A 19,259-nucleotide genomic window follows, 5' to 3' on the forward strand; every position below is an offset into this window, starting at 1 on the left:
GGATGCTTATGGTGGGAAGCTGTCCAAAGCAGAGATGGTCCTGTCCCTCAGGAGCTTGTCTTTTGGAGCGCCAGGGGACTCTTTCTGTGGGTGAGGGAGAACTCTAAGGCAGGAACCCCAAGGCAGGAAGTACACCAATATTTATACCTTCCCTAGACAAAGGGTCGAGTTACTACTTCCTAGGTGTGAAGACCACAACCAATCACCAGCCTAATTCCAGCGCAGGCATCTGTACAGGTCACCCCTCGTGCCAGAAGGGCCCTTTGCACCTCTCTTTCATGCCTGCAGGACAGGGAGGGGAAAACAGGTTTTTTTGCACCTTTCTTCTCCCATTCGAAGCACAGAGGGAGAGGAATTTTGGGGTATACAGGACTCCAGGACACCCTGCCAGAGCAGGACCAGAGAATCTGTTTCAGGTTGCACAGGAACACACCCAGACAAGGCTTGAAATTCTCCAGAGAAAGAGACTCCACAACCTCTTTGGGAAGCCTGTTCCAGTGTTCTGGGACCCTTACCAACAAGAAGCTCTTCCTCATGTTGAGATGGAATTCCTGTGCTGCAGTTTCCATCTGCTGCCCTTGTCTTATCCCAGGGCACAAGTGAACAGAGGTTGTCCCTGTCCCTTCCAACCTGACATCCAGCCTTCAGATATTTATAGACATTAATCAGATCACCTCTCAGTCTTCTCTTCTCCAGACTAAACAGCCCCAAAAGGAAATCACATTTCTGGGTAAAAGTAAAGTCAAGCTTTCTAATGTGTGCACAAAGCTCAACCAAAGCCAGTTAGGCAGTTTTTCAAAACTACTGATGTGTCCAACACATCATAACAATTGTGAAGTCAGAATTGCAATGTATTACTTATACAAACTTCCATCAACATTTTCACTATGAATGAAATCCAACTTCACTGATAGAAACACAAAGGTAAGAAAAAGTCAGCTCTTTCAACCTGATTTTACCCCTTTAATCATTAGGGGCTTGACACAGAGATAGAGTTGCATTTCAAGGATAGTTAAAGCTACTTGTTTTGGTTTTGCAGGAGGAAACATTTAATAGAGCACTCCTCTGCAATATCTGTTAGCTTCTCAAACAAACAGCAACTAGAAAAACAGCTTCACTAGGGAGAGGAGGAGCCACCAGAAATGAAACAGTACATTTTGGCTGTGAATTTAGGTAATATGAGAAATTTCATCCCTGGTATCATGACAGTTTTTTAGAGTTATGCTATGAAAGTTTAGTCTTTCAGAACATATACAGTAGAGAATAATTTTTTTTTTTTTACTTTGCTAACAAATCAAATTGTCTATTTTCTCTTTATACACTGACTTTCAATCACACCTTAAAGCTTGTTATTATTCCATAAGAGACAGGATAGCATTTCAAATATCACAGTTGTATACACTCTAGTTTATCTTCTCACTAGGCTATAAAATTCTGGTGTCTGAAAGGGTGAAGGAACCCACAAGAACAATGGGGCATTCTAATATGGGAAAAAGGGGATAAAAAATATAGAATGTAGCAACCTAGATAAAGCTTCATCAATCAGATATAGACAAAGAAAGCTGGTTTAAGCATGAGAAGGCACAGGAATACTCCCTTGGAGAAGAAGAATACTGTATTCAAACATGATAACATTGGAAACTTTGGCCAAGAATGTGATCCATAACTGGTGCAAGGTAAGCAAAAGGTAAAAGGGACAAATTTCACCAAAAAGACCCCAAAATACAACCACCAGATGGCAATGAGTATGAGTGAATAGGCAGGATGTGATGGAAATGAGTTCCAAGAACTGATTGTAATAATCCCACCCATTCCTACAAGTAATTGTACTAACCCTACCTATGTATTGAATGTGCAATGTTTTGTAGCATAAGTAGTTGCCTGAACAAGGTACAGGTGTGCAGGGTTTGGTGGAGCAATCCCCCCTGTCATCTGGTACCGTAAATAAACATACCTCTTTCACAATATTTTGTGTGTTGTGGAGGTCTTTCCCCTTTACTCTGCTTTCCTGAGTATTGTGCATAGTTCTGGAGCCCCCAGCGCAAGAAGGACATGGAACTGTTGGAGCAAGTCCAGAGGAGGCCATGAAGATGCTCAGAGGGCTGCAGCAGCTTTGCTATGAGGACAGGCTGTGAGAGTTGGAGCTCTGCAGCCTGGAGAAGAGAAGGCTTCAAGAAGACCTTGTAGTAGCCTTACAATATCTGAAGGAGGCCTACAAGAAGGCTGCAGAGGGACTATTTACAAAGTCTTGTAATGACAGGAAGAGGATAAATGGGTTTAAACTGGTAGAGGGGAGATTTAAAATGGATGTTAGGAAGAAGTTTTTTTCCAGTGAGGGTGGTTAGACACTGACACAGGTTGTCCAGGGAGGTCGTAGCTGCTCCCTCCCTAGAGGTATTCAAGACAAGGTTGGATGAGGCCTTGAATGACCTGTTCTACTGGGAGGTGTCCCTGCTTATGACAGGGAGTTTGAACTAGATCATCTTTGAGGTCCCTTCCAACCTAAACCGTTCTATGATTCTAAGTCAGTTCTCAAGCAGTTGCCATTGCAGTCAGACAGTACTAAATAAGAACACCTATGCTTAGGCACACACCTTCCTCTTCAGCCACACCAGCTTTAGTGGGAAGAAATCTGGCTGTGCAGACTGAGTAAAAAGGTGCTGGTCACTCCATCAGAATCACCAGTTAAAGACCAATTACTAGTAAAATTGCCAAAATTACAGACCACAGTAAAACTCCCCTTAGCTGTTTGAGCATTTACCAGGAACCTTGCAGATTTCTTAATCTTCTTAATTTCCTAACACAGATATAGGAACACATGTACACTTTTACACTAGGACTTGTGATTGAGCCTCATAAAGATAATAGCCAACTTCTGTGTCATGTCGTGAAACCTTTTCCTTCCACTCCAGCTCTGATGGGTTAATTGCAACTTAGGTGTCTATTCACATGGGCTAACTCCAGAACTCAAACAACAGATAGAGAGAGATTGTAGTTTCCTCCCTAGGTCAATACACAACTTCTCCTCATTAAAGAATTAGCATAAAAATGGAAGAAATGTTAAATATGTGAATAATCAGCAACAGTGTGAGTATGTCTTACTCTAACCCTTTGCTACTCATTCACAGTAGATAGGTTTATGCTGTGTATTTGCCCACTACATCCCCCTGAAAGTAAATTCAGTCTAAATCTGATAAGGGAAAAGTATGCAGTATTTGAATCACATTCATCATGCTTTTGCAAGTAGATTACACATTTTTCCCCATCTGATCTTTTATCTGCCAAATTTACTGTCTCACATCTAATCTGTGCAACATTTGTAGAAATGCGGACACATCTGTACACTCCTTTTGTTGACTGGCCCAAACTCCAACTTAGTAAAGCTTAATTAAGAGGATACCAAGATATTTTCTGATAAGGATAAAGGATTCCTTTTGCTCACCTCAAAACTCACAAGAATGATTGTCTATCCTCACAAAAGAAAAACAAAACAGAAACTGAAGTATGAATGTAATAAATATACGAGACAATGTAGAAATGCAGTAGTAAATTACTTTCACAAAAATTCCCTAAGGAACTGAGTACAAAATATATATTTCTTAAAAAAAAAAAAAAAAAAAAAAAAAAAAAAAAAGTATTGAAAACCCTAGACATCCCCCTCAAAAACACAACCCACCAACCACACCAAGAAAAACTTCCAAATATTAAATGCCTTCTATTGCCTTACATCAAAACCAAAGAAACACCCCCCAACCCCCAACCCTGGAAGAAGACTTTTTGCTACAGACAAGAGAAAACATGGAGCTGGTTTGTATGACTAATAACTTGCATTTCATTTTGAAACAGATTGATGTTTTTATGTAGCAAGTGTAAATAATCCTAAGAAATACCCAAATAAAACCTGTGTGGGTTGGTACGGCAGTATCTATATTCAGGCATTTTTTTAAAAGACAAAGACTAAAAGGTATAGAAATTCTGAACCCTAAATTACTCTAACTGTCACCTCCTGCCTTCTGTCTGAGTTTCTGCAGCCACATGCCTCTGTAGCAATAATAATTCTACACCTCTTCCTAAAGCATCCCAGAGAATGATTGTCCCAAATGCAAAGTGCTCCAGAACTTACCGATCTGTAGAAAAGAATGGCATATTTCACATCTGCTCATTAACTGCCAGTTTTCTTAGGGTAGGATTACTAAATACAAAGTTATTATGCTTCTATAAATCATAGAATCACAGAATCATAGAGTGGTCTGGGCTAGAAGGGACCTCTAGAGATCATCCAGTCCCGTCCCCTGCAGTCATCAGGGACATCCCCTCAAAACCAGGTCACCCAGAGCCCTGTCAAACCTCACCTTGAATGTCTCCAGGGTTGGAGCCTCAACCACCCCTCTGGAAAACCTGTTCCAGTGCTCCACCACCCTCACAGTAAAGAACTTGTTCCTAACATCCAACTGCTCTTCTCAAGCTTGAACCCATTGCCCCTCATCCTGTCTCTTCAGGCCTTTGTAAACAGCTTCTCTCCATCTTTCCTACAGGTCCCCTTAAGGTACTGGAAGGCTGCAATTAGGTCCCCCAAAAGCCTCCTCCTTTCCAGACTGAACATCCCCAGCTTCCTCAGCCTGTCCTCACAGCAGAGCTGCTCTAACCCTCTAATCATTTTTGTGGTCCTCTGTTAGAGTTTGGGCAGTGCTGAGTGATTTTGAAATAGGAGAGCAAGAGGGGTAACATTAGGACACAGAGATAAGGAGTGCAGCACTGAGGGAAATAACCTTGAAGAAGTTGGCAGAGAAGGTGCAAAGTTAGCTGTGCAAGGGGACTAAGGGGGGCTGGTCAGTCAGATTTGCTCCTAGGGCTTGTGGACAGCCCATACTCTGCTATGTAAACTATCAGAATTATGCACGTGCTAAGTGCTCTATTACCATCCCCTGAGGCATCTGCGGCTCAGATTCACCTGCCTAGAGAGTTAGCTTTTCATGCTGCAGAAAATGGAGAATTCAGCGAACACCAGTGAATCTGCTGGGTCATTTCAGCTTTACTTGGGATGGTCCCAAGCCAAGAGAGAAGCTAATTTGTCAGGGAGAGCTATCTTGCTTCAGCCACAGGCATCCCGCTGCACCCCACTGCCTGCGGGTGTGGTGGGACCCACTCTCTTACCCTCTTCCTTCTTTCTTTTTTCTTGCAGCTTCTGTAGAGAAGTGTTTTCACTCTTAAAGGGGCAGTGTTGCATTTGTGATAGCTTTTAGCAAACTAAAATCCTGATACTGTTTTTAGCTTTTGATCATGATAGATCTTACAGCTTAAGAGTTACTGGATAAGATGTTAAGTAGTTGTTAATTGTAATAGAATATTATAATTGGAATAAGTTTGGAGTCATTTTAGCAGGGTAATCATGATAAAAATTAAAATGGAGTGTGTTAAGTAAGTGGTAGCTGAACATGATTAATGGTTAATATAATGGAACGTTATGTTAAGAGGTTATTTTGTGAGTTTATAAGTTAGTGATTCTCTCTTAAGATGATTGATTTAAGGTCGTTTTCTGGATACTATGGTATTTTCAAGGAGCTCCACGAATGTAATATCTTCTTAGATTTCTTTGATTTTCCTCATTAATAAATCAATGGTTTCACTTTTCTTTTAGTTGATAGATAGTATAGTTAAGGCTAAGAGTTTATAATAGGAATATTATAGAATATCCTTTTTAGGGCTTTTTTTAGGATAAGGATCATGTGGGAAAAAAAAAAAAAGAAAAAGGAAGAAGAGAGAGGTAACAGTTCTTCTTGTGATACACTGGCAAATATGGCAAAGATTCAGTTTTCACTCCAGGTTAGGCACTGATTTTCTGTAGCATATATATAAAATGAGGTCACACTTCAAAAGGTGGCTTGTCATAGGCCACTGCAACTACTGAAAGGTGCCATCGTACTTGTGCAGTTGTGTGCTCAGATGTTAGAACAGACAATTGACCTGCCTACACAGCACACAATATACATTCATTTTACAAGCAGTGATTAACATGTGCCTATGCTAATTTAACACCATGGAATTAAACAAGCAAACATAAAAAAAAAAGGGGCGGAGGGGAGGAGAGGGGAGAGAGAAAAAGTGAGAGAAAGAAAATTTGAAAATTCTCTAGTTACATTCACACAGAGAAATTTACCCTAGAGAAGGCCAATAGATTTGTTAGCCCAAGGAATTAATGTGTTTGTAACTTTGTATCTATTTTTTACATTTGTTTATGTATGTTCAACAGGTCTTTGATGGATACCAGCTTGTTATGTCCAGTCTGCCTTTGGTAGTGAGGAGAAGTCTTGCTCAGATGGCTGTGCAGATACTGTGGCAAGAAATTGAAATGTATACTATGATACGGTTGTGTGCATAGGCTTTGATCGTGCTTAACAAATTTAGGTATTTCACAAGCTTTCAGCAAATCTGTTTAATGAATAGGCGACTGCAAAATAGAGCTACCAGTTGACCTCTGTTACTAGGGCCAGACCCATTCATTGGCAAAGATGAGGAACAGCTGTTTCTCTTAGCAATGTTTAAGGCGTTGTGTCTGTTATCTTTTGCAAGGGCCCTGCAATGGGTGAGAAATGCTGCCTTCATCTTAAAACAAAAAGAGGAATTGTGGGAATGCAATGTGAGAAGGAATATTAACAAGCAAACCTCGACCTTGGTTCCCATAGCTGCAAATACCTTATCTGGAAAGAAGGATAGATAAGTGGACATCTCATTAATGAGAAAAGCAAGGCGTGGTGTATGTAAAAGACTGGGTTGTTCTTGCCTTGATTATGCTAATGTGTAGGTGTGTGTTCTATGCTTAGGTCTAGATGGAGTCTGAACGAGCAGTGCTGTGACACCCACCGGTCCACTTGTCAGACATGGATATTATTACACTGTGGGCACTGTAATTACAAGGGGTGGAGAAATGTAAATAGATTTGAGCAGGATCTGCTCTAGCAGTGCCCAATTTGTCAAGACAGCATAGAGAATTGGGGATTAGAACAGTATTTTGAGGAATTTGTGGGAAAACCTTTATCAGAACTTCCAGGAGCAGAAATAATCCTAATGCTTTAAGATTATTTGTAGTGCACTAGCACTGGATGAATGCGTTAGGCCTAATAGAAAACACAGAAGTAAAATATAAGCCATATTTTTTGTATCATATTAAAAAAACAGCAGCTCTTAAGCACAATAGACAATGGACACAGATCATAGCAAGGGAATGCAGTGAAAACATCAAGATTCCTGAGAATTACAGGGTGAATCCAGAACAGTGGAAGTCTGAGAAAAATATTGGGCAACTAGGTGAGCACGATGGAAAGCGGGAGAGCATCAGGGCTTTTAAAATTTGTTTCCATCCTAGCAGTGTTGACTAACTGTGGTTATGAGAAGGGAATGAATGAAGACTCACATCTTTTCTTTCTTTTTTTCCCTAAACAAAATGTCTGGGACACATTGGCAAATCTGACCAGACAAGACACAACATACCTAGCTACCACCGACCCAAGAAATCCTTTCTCTACTTTCCTCGTGGGGCTGTCAGTAGACAGCTCTCCTGTCCTGAAGACTCAGAAGTTCATTGCTAATGGAAAAGGGCTTGTTGATGCGTGGGACAGCTGGGCTCTCTATTTGCCACCAGCCAATTTAGAGTCACAAGAACTTGAGCTTTTAGGGTCTATAAGGATGGATTATTGTGTCAAATTCAGGTATAGAAGGGAAAAATCAGTCTAGAGCTTGGGATATTTCTCCTGCTCACCCTATTTACAAAAATGAGACCGCGTGACGCAACTGTATTACTGGTAACATCTCAACATCTACTAATGTTCCTCTGTGACTGCCACCAGGAGTAATTTTTATCTGTGGGGATAGAGCCTATAGTTTAGGGTGTCTCTCTCTGTGAACCTCAAACACATCCACAATCTACAGCCTCAATTACCACATAGAGCCCAATGAAAACATAACGCACATGCATTCTCCCATGACTGTGATGATTGTCTGGGTTTTTTGTCTTTTGGACAACAATTCACCACTGCTTTCTTAGCACCAGGGGTAGCAGCTGGAAAAGCTTTAGGACTGTTAGATAAGCTTGGTTGTTGGCTTGCTAAACAAACTAATGCTACTAGCAAAGCTCTATCAGATTTACTATCAGACGTTGATAGCATTCGACATGTGACTTTGCAAAACAAAGCCACTGTAGATTTTCTGCTTCTAGCATGAGGCCATGGGCGTGAAGATTTTGAGGATATGTGTTCTATCTGATCACTCAGAATCAATACACGCCAGTATCAAGCGCTTGAAAGATGGTGTATCAAGGCTCAAAGAAGAAGATAGATGTGATTGGCTTGACAAGATCTTTGGAGAATGGGGATGGCTTAGAAGCCTAGTTAAAATGATTGTGTATGCACTTGTTTTCTTGATGATCATTGTGTTTTTAACATGTATAGCACAATGTGTGCAAGACATGATCAATAGTGCGGTTTCAGCAACATTAAAAAAAAGGGGGGAGATACTGGGGTTTGGGCAGCACTGAGTGATTTTGAAATAGGAGAGCAAGAGGGGTAACATTAGGACACAGCAATAAGGGGTGCAGCAGTGAGGGAAATAACCTTGAAGAAGTTGGCAGAGAAGCTGCAATGTTAGCTGTGTGAGAGGACAAATCGGGGCTAGTCAGTCAGATTTGCTCCTAGGGCTTGTGAACAGCCCATATTTTGATATGTAACCTATCAGAATTATGTATGTTGTATTAGCTCTTGGCTAATACACGTTGTATTAACACAGCCTTTAGCTGCAATAAAGATTTGACTTATGCATCACATTGGTGTTACAGTGTCGTTCCAATCTCTGCATGAACTGGATGACCCTGGCAGTTCTCCTCTGGACCCACTCCATCAGGTCCATGTCCTTCCTATAATAAGGTCTCCAAAGCTGGATACAGTACTCCAGATGAGATCTCACCAGAGCATAGTAAAGTGGCAGAATCACCTCTCTGGCTCTGCTGGCCACACTTCTTTTGATGCAGTCCAGGATATGATTTACCTTCTGGGCTGTAAGCGTGCACTACCTGCTCATGTCCAGAGTTACAATGAACCAAACTCGTAGTCTTATCATCACATAAATAAGCAATAACATTCTGAATATGACTATTTTTTTTTTTTTGTACCATCAGTGCCACATTTTTTTTCTCCACAGAATCTCCATGCAAGTATCCACAAACTCAGCTTGAGCCTGCCATTGGACTTCCACCCTTGCGGAGGGGAAATTAATTTATGTGAGATGGTATTTCCAAAATTAATTTTTTAAATTAATTTTTATATTCAGAACTCTTGCCACTCCCAATCACTAATTTTAATAATATTTAGGTTCTTACACAGTCATGGAAACATTCTATGAATAATATCTAGATTTAGTAATAACCAGAAAAATATTTAAACATTAATTGAACTGGAAGAGAAGGTTCCCATGGTCAAATGCTGCTTGTGGTCAATATGCCACTTGCCCAGTAGCTGGGCTCAAGCTCTTTCTGCTCTATGGCAGAAGGCAGTAGAGGATTACAAAGAGGCATTGAAGCATTTACTCACAAATTATTATTACCTGACTTGCAAGGCTTAGCCACAGTCCAGACAGTGTCCAAACACTTTCAGGGGACTCTGTCTTGTCGGCCATTGAGACTTTATTTTTCCCAGGCTTCTGGGGAAAGAAAGTAGACAATCTCTGACCTTGTCTCCTGTCTTCTCTGGACGATGTATGTCCAGGACTTCTATGCAGGACTTTTAGATGTAGATGCAGGATGTTGTGCAATGTAGTTTCATCACGATTTCATGCTGACCACACAGGCTGATTGAATGCAGGCATCCAGGGTCTGTCCCCAGCAACTCGTGTCAGTGGAGTTTACCAGCAAACAATAAGGCAGCAGGCAATTGCAGCAGGCAGTGGCAGAGCATGGCTGAGCACAGGGGAGCAAAAGCACATTGGTCACCTGCATATCTCCTTTTATCAATGTGGGCTGAGATGAATTGCCCTTTGGACACAAGAATAGCCAATCAGAATGGCAGTTAGCCAAACATTACCATACTAGGCAATGCCACAAGCCTGCCTTTACTGAAATATGGCAAAAGCACAGGCCTTGTACTGGGCAGGTACAAGCTAAGTGTGTATACCTTGTTTACTACAGGACCCTGAGCAGGCCGGACTCAGTGGCTACAGGTTCTTTTGTGTCCTTTTCCTGCACTTGCCTCTCTGGTGGAGCAGAAAAACATGCCTGGGCAAGGCAGGACATGTATAAGTCTCTTGGGCCTAACAGGCCTACCGCATCATCTACATGGCAAGATACTTCACACCCACTTGTCCTATGAGGAACTCTGTGCACTGGCTTAAAACATACCAGGACCAATACATCAAATAAAATTATTTTACCAAAAATTCTTTTTCTCTGCTATGAAAAACTGTATCATAAGATAGGTTACAAAAGGGCTGCAAATTTGCCATTGGAATAGGCTGCCCAAGGAGGTGGTGGAGCTGTCATCCCTGGAAGTGTTCAAAAAAAGACTGGATGAGGCACTTAGTGCCATAGTCTAGTTGATTGGACAGAGCTGGGTGCTAGGTTGGACTGGATGATCTTGGAGGTCTCTTCCAACCTGGTTGATTCTATGATCCTATTCTATGAGTTTATGGTTGTTGGAGATACAGTGTTTAAATTAATGTGTAGATTGCACATTCTTTAGTGATAGCTGAAGTTTTTTTCCTGCTGAAATCCTTAAAATAGAATCTAAGTCTTTTAAACTGGTAATGATTTTCAAATGCTCAACAAATTGCTTTTTTGATTAATGACTATTTTGAATACTCAGGGGTAAACTCCTCAAGTACTTTGTATTTTAAAAAAATTAAAATGAAAGAATATATTCTCCATACAGTTCTTCTGAAATGATGTAGTTTAGAAATGTATGCCTCAGCATTCAGAGATATTCAGAACTTAGCTCAGAACTCACATGGAAGTCCTAGATTCTATGGTCCTGCTCTGGCGGAGGGGTTGGACTCACTCTATGGAGGTCCCTTCAACCTCTGATATCCTGTGATCCTAATGCCTTTGCTACCAATAACATTCCCTAACATAGGAGTAAGTCTGTTTCAGGAAAACTCACACACCAACTACCATATTACCAAAGCTTACTTAATCATGGGCTCAAAATAAGTACCTATGAAACAGATACATTGATTCTCAAGATATTTAATTCATCACTCTGCTCTTTAGCAGAAAAAGATCATAAAATATTAGAGGATTGGCTAATAATGATAGCACAGGATCACTCCTGGGAAATCTCCTTGTCTTTTCAGTATACACATTAATGTTGGCTTGGATTACGGTTACAAAGAGTATCAGTCCAGCAAAACCTCCGGCATTAAACATGTTAATTTGCCCTGAATGCTCATCATGCATGTGCTCTATTGGGCAGTGGAACTGCTGTTCTGGCCCCATCCACTACTCTAATTCACATTTTTCTGTTTAAAAACATGGCCATAGCTTTGAGTTTCCAAGAGTGCTCCTGTGATGCAGCTCCTCTTCCTATGGGGATTTCCTGTGTGATCTAGTGTATTGGGTTCACTTGCAAGTTCCCAGAGACTCTAATAAATTTAATAGACCCAATGACAATTTATAGAATTTATAGAGTGCCCTCCCCTCTTCCCCCTCCTTTCCCAGAGATAGGGAATTAGATATATATATAGAGAGAGATAAGCACAACCAAATAAATCAATCTCACTCGATTTGGAAGTTAAAAAGGAAAAGTTAACAATAACTTAGAAAAAGGTATTGGAGGCAGGGAAGTTTACAAAGGATAGGGAAGGGAAAACAGCAAAATACAAAAAAAAAAAAAAAAAGGATGGATACAACCCGAGCAATGTGATGGTGTCCCTGCCTCATGGCTGCCACATGGTGTGCTGGTATGCAGTGTGTGTGTGTGTGTGTGTGTGGAGAGGGAGCGAAGAAAAGAGGGCAAGGAGCAGGAAGCCCCTCTCTTTTATAACACAGGAAGTGGGGGGAGTGGGCTAACCATCACCTGGACTGTGGCCCACCCCTGGGGAGGGGCCAAGACCTCTAGGGTCAGGTTCAGGGTTACACCCCCCTGGAGTGTTAACTCTATACATCCAGTCCAGGAAATCCTGCTCTGGCAAGGAGGGTTGGACTGGATGATCTTTCAAGGTCCCTTCCAGACTTTGATATTCTGAGATTCTGTGACCCTCATGGAGCTGAGACTGGTACCCAGATGCCTTTTCTGCCAGCTCTGCAGAAAAACACACCACACTTTGTTCTCAGAGTTCAAATGTCTATTCAATTCAGTTTAGTTTTTCCAGTAATGCTGGACAAAAATACTATCAAAGCACAAAACAGCCAGTGTCACACACATCATATGCCCTTGAACATTTCACTGGAAATCTAGCTGAATGCTTCTGACCATTTATCTTGCTTCAGTGGAAATAAAGCATTTTAAGAACAAATCATCAGCTTGCTCAGGTGTGTGCTATCATTTTGGTGTAAAGATATGGCGTTCATTATTTTCTCTTCCATTGCAGATCTCTATATGCCTAGTGCATCAGAGTGCCTCACCTGAGTTCACTACCACAGCTTCTCCACCTTGCCAAGGACTATTTTCAGAAGGTTCTTAAAACAAGACAAATGTTGTAGCTTAAGTTTCATGGGAGGGTACCTCAGTTAAGGTAGTGTGCTTCCACCAGCTTTAACAGCTGATTACCTAAATCATCCTGGTACTTTGAAAACCTTAAAGGTTATATTGGCTTGTCTCTTCTACTACATTCAGACTACAGAGAAATTAGGAACTGGGTCATAGGTTCTCGGCACAGGATTTTGAAGAATCACAGGACGTCAGGGGTTGGAAGGGACCCACAGAGACCATCGAGTCCAACTTCCCTGCCAGAGCAGGACCATGAAATCTAGCTCAAGGCACACAGGAATGTGTCCAGACAGGCCTTGGAAGTCTCCAGAGAAGGAGACTCCACAACCTCTCTGGGTAGCCTTTTCCAGTGCTCTGTGACCCTTACAGTAAAGAAGTTCCCCCTTGTGTTGGGGTGGAACCTCCTGTGCTGCAACTTACATCCATTGCTCCTTGTCCTATCAAAGGGAGCAAGTGAGCAGAGCCTGTACCCCCTCTCCTGACCCCCAGCCCTCAGATATTTATAAACATTTCTTAAATCTCCTTTCAGTCATACCCTGACTAAAAAGCCCCAGGTCCCTCAACCTCTCCTCATCAGGAAGTGCTCCAGTCCCCTAATCATACTTGGAGCCCTCCCTTGGACTCTCTCCTGCAGATCCCTGTCCTTTTAATCTGGGGAGCCCGAAACTGAATGCAGTACTCAAGATGAGTTCTCAGCAGGGCAGAGTCGAGGGGGCTGAGATATACAGGCTGAGAACCTAAGTAGAATAAAATAAAATACTTAATGCATCTTATGGATTTAGGAAGGGTAGGTCCTGTCTCACCAACCTGATCTCCTTTTATGGTCAGGTTACCTGCCTGGTGAATGTGGGGAAGGCTGTGGATGTAGTCTCCCTGGACTTCAGCAAAGCCTTTGACACTGTCTGCCACAAGAAGCTCCTAGCCAAGTTGGCAGCTCATGGTTTGGACAGATTCACTCTGAAATGGGTCAAGAACTGGCTGGATCGCAGAGCTCAGAGAGTGGTGGTGAATGGTGACACATCCAGTTGGCAGCCAGTCACTAGTGGTGTTCCCCAAGGATCAGTGCTGGGCCCAGTCCTGTTCAATATCTTTATTGATGATCTGGATGAGGGGATTGAGTCCATCATCAGTAAGTTTGCAGATGACACCAAGCTAGGAGTAGGTGTTGATCTGTTGGAAGGTAGGAGAGCCCTGCAGAGGGACCTGGACAGGCTGGATAGGTGGGCAGAGGCCAATGGGATGAGATTTAACAAGGCCAAGTGCAGGGTTCTGCACTTTGGCCATAACAACCCCAAGCAGCACTATACGCTGGGGACAGAGTAGCTGGAAAGCAGCCAACAGGAAAGGGACCTGGGGGTACTGGTAGATAGTAGGCTGAAGATGAGCCAGCAGTGTGCCCAGGTGGCTAAGAGAGCCAATGGCATCCTGGCCTGGATCAGGAACAGTGTGGTCAGTAGGACAAGGGCAGTTATTCTTCTCCTGTACTCAGCACTGGTCCAGTTCTGGGCTCCTCAATTCAGGAGAGATATTGAGATGCTGGAACATGTCCAGAGAAGGGCAACAAAGCTGGTGAAGGGCCTGGAACACAAACCCTGTGAGGAGAGGCTGAGGGAGCTGGGGTTGTTTAGCCTGGAGAAGAGGAGGTTCAGGGGTGACCTCATTGCTGTGTACAACTACCTGAAGGGACATTGTAGCCAGGTGGGGGTTGACCTCTTCTCCCAGGCAACCAACAATAGAACAAGGGACACAGTCTCAAGTTGTGCTGGGGTAGGTATAGACTGGATGTTAGGAGGAAGTTCTCCCCAAAGAGAGTGATTTGCCATTGGAATGGGCTGCCCAGGGAGGTGGTGGAGTCGCCGTCCCTTGAGGTCTTCAAGAAAAGACTGGATGAGGCATTTGGTGTCATGGACTAGTTGACTGGCTAGGGTTGGGGGATAGGTTGGACTGGATGATCTTGGAGGTCTCTTCCAACCTGGTTGAGTCTATGATTCTATGATTCTATGATACAGCTTAGCAATATATATACAAGCAGATATTTACAGTATATACAATTATATACAGAAATATACAAGGTAAAAGGTAATACAGAAACACAACACGCCTCCCAGAAACCTGAGTCCCCAGGAGGGGCTCCCAACCACCCTTCTACCTTCCTATGAGTGAAGTAGACATCACCATTGTTTCCCTTTCACAGCCTGTAATATAGTTCTTCTCACCAAAATGATCTAGCTAGCTTCAAACTAGCACAATCCACCTCTGTCTATTTCACTGAAAGTATTACTGAGAACTATCTAATCTAAAACAATATTTACATTAATGAATATTACAAGTTCAGTTCACACTTCATTGTGGCTATCTCAGATGTAGGTGATTCAAAAGCTCAGAAAACAGCAAACAGTTTGTCTCCTCACAGATGAGACAATGACAGGGACTGCCAGGTGATGTTGGCTTCATGCTCACATGCTCTTGATTCTCTCATAGATTCTTTCATCATTGGATGCCGATGATACCTAGAACAGAAAACTCCTAAGAGCTTGTATTACACACTCTGAATTTAAACTCTCTCAGATAGAGTTAGATTTCTCTGTGGAATACACTGGATTTCAACATTTTCTTGCATTATACAGTATTGTATGACCAGGACCTTCAGCAGAAACCACCCCTTGGACAGGTTTCCCTTTGCCTGAAGGAGAAAATACCCAAACAGTTTTTCCTAACAGATTCTTTTCACATACAACAGGAACTTTATCACCGTCTACTGTTTGGACTAAGTCTGATTGTGCAGGTCCTGCTCTGTTTACTGAACCCTTACTATTCACCAACCAGGTAGCTTCTGATAGATGCTTTCCCAGTTTTTCAGAGTTCCACCCCCCATGGCTTTTAGGGTGGTTTTCAGAAAACCGTTGTAGTGTTCAATCTTCCCTGAAGCTGGTGCATAGTAGGGTATGTGGTAGATCCACTCAATACTGTGCTCTTTGGCCCAGTTTTTCACAAGATTGTTCTTGAAATGAGTGTCATTGTCCGATTTGATTCTCTCTGGAGTTCCATGTCTCCACATAATTTGTTTTTCCAAGCCAAGAATGGTGTTACGTGCAGTAGCATGTGGAACTGGCTAAATTTCGAGCCATCCGGTGCTGACCTCTACCATCGCTAGCACATACTGTTCTTCAGAATGGGATTGAGGTAAAGTGATGTAGTCAATCTGCCAGGCTTCACCATACTTGTGCTTTGACCACCTCTTACTGTACCATAAGGACTTAATTTGCTTGGCCTGCTTAACAGCAGCACAAATGTCACAGTCATGGATGACTTGAGTGATAGCGTCCATGGATAAGTCAATTGACCTATCATATGCCCACCGATAGGTTGCATCTCTGCCTTGATGTCTAGATGAATCATGGGCCCACTGAGCTAGGAAAAGTTCACCTCGGTGTTTCCAATCAAGGTCAAGATCAGAGCTTGTATCAGCTTGAGTAATTTTAGCAGCTTGATCTACCTGCTGGTTGTGTTGGTGTTCCTCTTAGGCATGTGTGCGTCTACATGCTGCATCTTCGCTGGAATTCTCTCCAGTTATGCATCAATGTCCTGTCAGAGATCAGCACACCAAATAGGCTTTCCTTTCCTCTGCCAACCATTCTTTGTCCACTCCTTTAGCCAACTCCATAGAGCATTGGATACCATGCATGAGTGGGTGTAGAGGTAAAGGATAGGCCAATTTTCATGTTCAGCAACATCAAGAGCAAGCTGGACAGCTTTTGCCTCAGCGAACTGACTAGATTCTACTTCTCCATTTGTCACTTCAGTAACTTTCCTGGTAGGACTCCAGACTGCTAACTTCCATCTTTGCTTATTCCCAAGACGACAACAGGAACCATCTGTGAACAAAGTTTATAACTGGCAATCTAGGAGCAAAAAGCAATTGTGACTCAGTTCCAACCACTTCAGAAGCTGCTTTCACTCCTTCATAAGCTGCTAGTATCTATTTCTCTGTTGGGGTGTAATTTGCTTCTGAACCTCTGTAGCTACCACCCCAGAAATCAAGTGGACGACCACGTGTCTCATTTGGAGCTCTCTGCCCAAGACTCCAAGTCACTATTGTCACTGGCAGTTGTGTACAGAATGTTTTTAATGTCTGCACCACATCACACAGGTCCCAAGCCCTCTACATGGACTACCTCTCACCTGATCTGATCAAAGGCTGCTTGTTGTTCAGGTCCCCACCCGAAATTGTTTCTCTCGTGAGTCACATCATGCATCGGTTTGACAATTTGACTGAATCCAGGAATGTGTAGTCTCCAAAATCCCACTGTACCCAAGAAAGATAGAATGTCCTTCTTATTTGTGGGAATTGCCATGGTGGAGAATTTGTTGATCACATCCTGTGGAATGTGGCGACAACCATCCTGCCACCGCACTCCCAGAAACTGAAATTTTCTGGCAGGTCCTTTGACCTTGTCTCTTTTAATGGCATGGTACTGGATTCCTCTCCAGGTGAATGCAAACTGAGGCCTGTACTTCTTTGCTATGGGAATAGAGAGGAAACCATTAGCAATGTCTATGGTAGCACACCATTTAGCCTCCTTCGATTCCAGCTTGTACTGGAGTTCCAGCATGTCTGGCACAGCTGCGCTCATGGGTGGAGTCACCTCGTTGAGGGCACGAAAATCTACTTTCAGTAGCCAGTCTTTGTTAGGCTTGTGCACAAGGGAAATCAAACTGTTGAAAGGTGAATGAGCCTGACTCTCCAGTGGATGCATGAGATTTCTCGATGACAGACTGACTCTCCAGTTGATGAATCAGCTGATGAGTAGGCAACAAAGAGTCACAGATAGCTCTGTACTGCCTGTGATGCACAGTTTGAGTAGCAATTGGCACTTCCAGATCCTCTATGTCATGATGTCCCACAACTGCAGATTCATCTGAAAGTTCAGGTCTAATGGACAATTTCAATTTACAATCCTCAGTCTCTACAGATGCTATTCCAAAAGCCCATTTGTGACCCTTAGGATCTTTGAAACAACCTTGTCTCAAAAAGTGAATTCCCAGAATGAAAGGCACACGAGGGCCAGTTACAATTTTACATTTCTTCCACACTTTACCAGTTGAACTGATCTCAGCCTGCAACTTGGTTAACTCTTGAGATCCTGCAGTGATTCCAAAAATAGTGATAGACTATGTCCCCTTGCAGTTGGAAGGCAATAAAGTACACTGAGCAGCTGTGTCAACTAAAGCCCTGTATTTCGCAACTTTTGAACTGCCAGGCCACCTAATGCATACATTCCAATAGATTCGGTTCTCTCCACTATCCCTTTCCTCCTCCTGGCTGGAGGCAGGGCACCCCTAATGCCGAACGTGGCATTTGGGGTATACACAGTGATTGGTGGTGTTGTGAGAGAAATTGCAATTGTTGGAATAATTGTAGTTGCTCTGGGGAGCTGAAGAAGTGACTGCTACTATTGGCAACAATACTTCTGTTTCTGCCACTCTGCAGTTCCCTGACTCTCCTCAAAAGAACTGAAATAGGCTGATCATCCCACTTATTCATGTTCTCACCGTATTGGTCACGCAGAATTATCCACATGATTGCTGATGTCTAGGTGGAATTTGTCTCCTCCTGGGCTGGAATTGCCTTGCAGGAGGCGGACGTCTGTCCCTGATGGCAGAAACATGCACCCATTCAGATGATGCAGGAATGGCATCCTTTACCAGATTTGAAATTGAGGTTTTAAGATCCCCCTTCAGTACTTTCATGGTATTCTTAATGCCATCCTCAATGCCATCTTTCATCCCCTTTATCTCTGTAGTCAAAGTTTTTATAGCAGAGACTATGGCAGAATGTGACAAGCTGTCCTCTATCTGCCTCAGCTGGTCAGTGAATTGACCAACAGTGAAAGAACTTCCATTATTACTCCTTGATAAAAACTTGCTAGCCAAGATGTTAGCATAGGATGAAGGAGCAAGCTTAATCAGCTTCCTCATGAGACCTGTTACAAGAGGAATGTCATCAGGCTCATATGTGCCATGATCTCCATCAAGCACTTCCTTCACAGCAAACTCCTTCAGAAGCTTAATTTCCTGATCAATGGTGTTCCACTTCTTGGCAGCCCACGGCAGATCATCTTGGGAAGGATATCTCATAGCCACAGCCAACAGAAGGCATGTCCACAAGCTAACCTTACCAAGAGGACCTCCTAGATCTTTGTCCACTCCACTTTCCTTTGTGAGTGGCCCTAGCTGTTTAGCAGACTGTAGGGCATTGGCACCAACAGTACGGCATCTCACCAGCCAGCTTAGGATTGGCTCTCCTGATTCCCTTGAGTATTCCTTTCTAACTTCCCTGACCTCTTTGAGGGGATCATTGGAATCCTGGATGTCATCCTTCTCCTCTTCTTCTAGTTGTCATGGTTGTCCCTGGCCTAGAAACAGAACTTTCCTAAGAGCACTCTTAAACTCCTTAGAACCATCCTCTTTCTTGGCAGCCAATCTCACAACACTCCTCTGTCAGAGTACTGAGACCTGAGTATGTTTGCCAAATCTCGAAGACCATATGTGTCCTCTTCCTTCTCCTGTACA

General features: G+C 42.8%; 1 protein-coding gene across 1 annotated transcript in view; it reads left to right on the plus strand.

Moving 5' to 3' along the window:
• The window catches only part of LOC135178932 (uncharacterized), a 69,378-nt gene that overhangs the window by 19,617 nt on the left and 30,502 nt on the right, over nucleotides 1-19,259 (plus strand). The window lies entirely within an intron of this gene.

The sequence above is a fragment of the Pogoniulus pusillus genome, chromosome 10 (genome assembly GCF_015220805.1).
Source record: "Pogoniulus pusillus isolate bPogPus1 chromosome 10, bPogPus1.pri, whole genome shotgun sequence".
NCBI lineage: Eukaryota > Metazoa > Chordata > Aves > Piciformes > Lybiidae > Pogoniulus > Pogoniulus pusillus.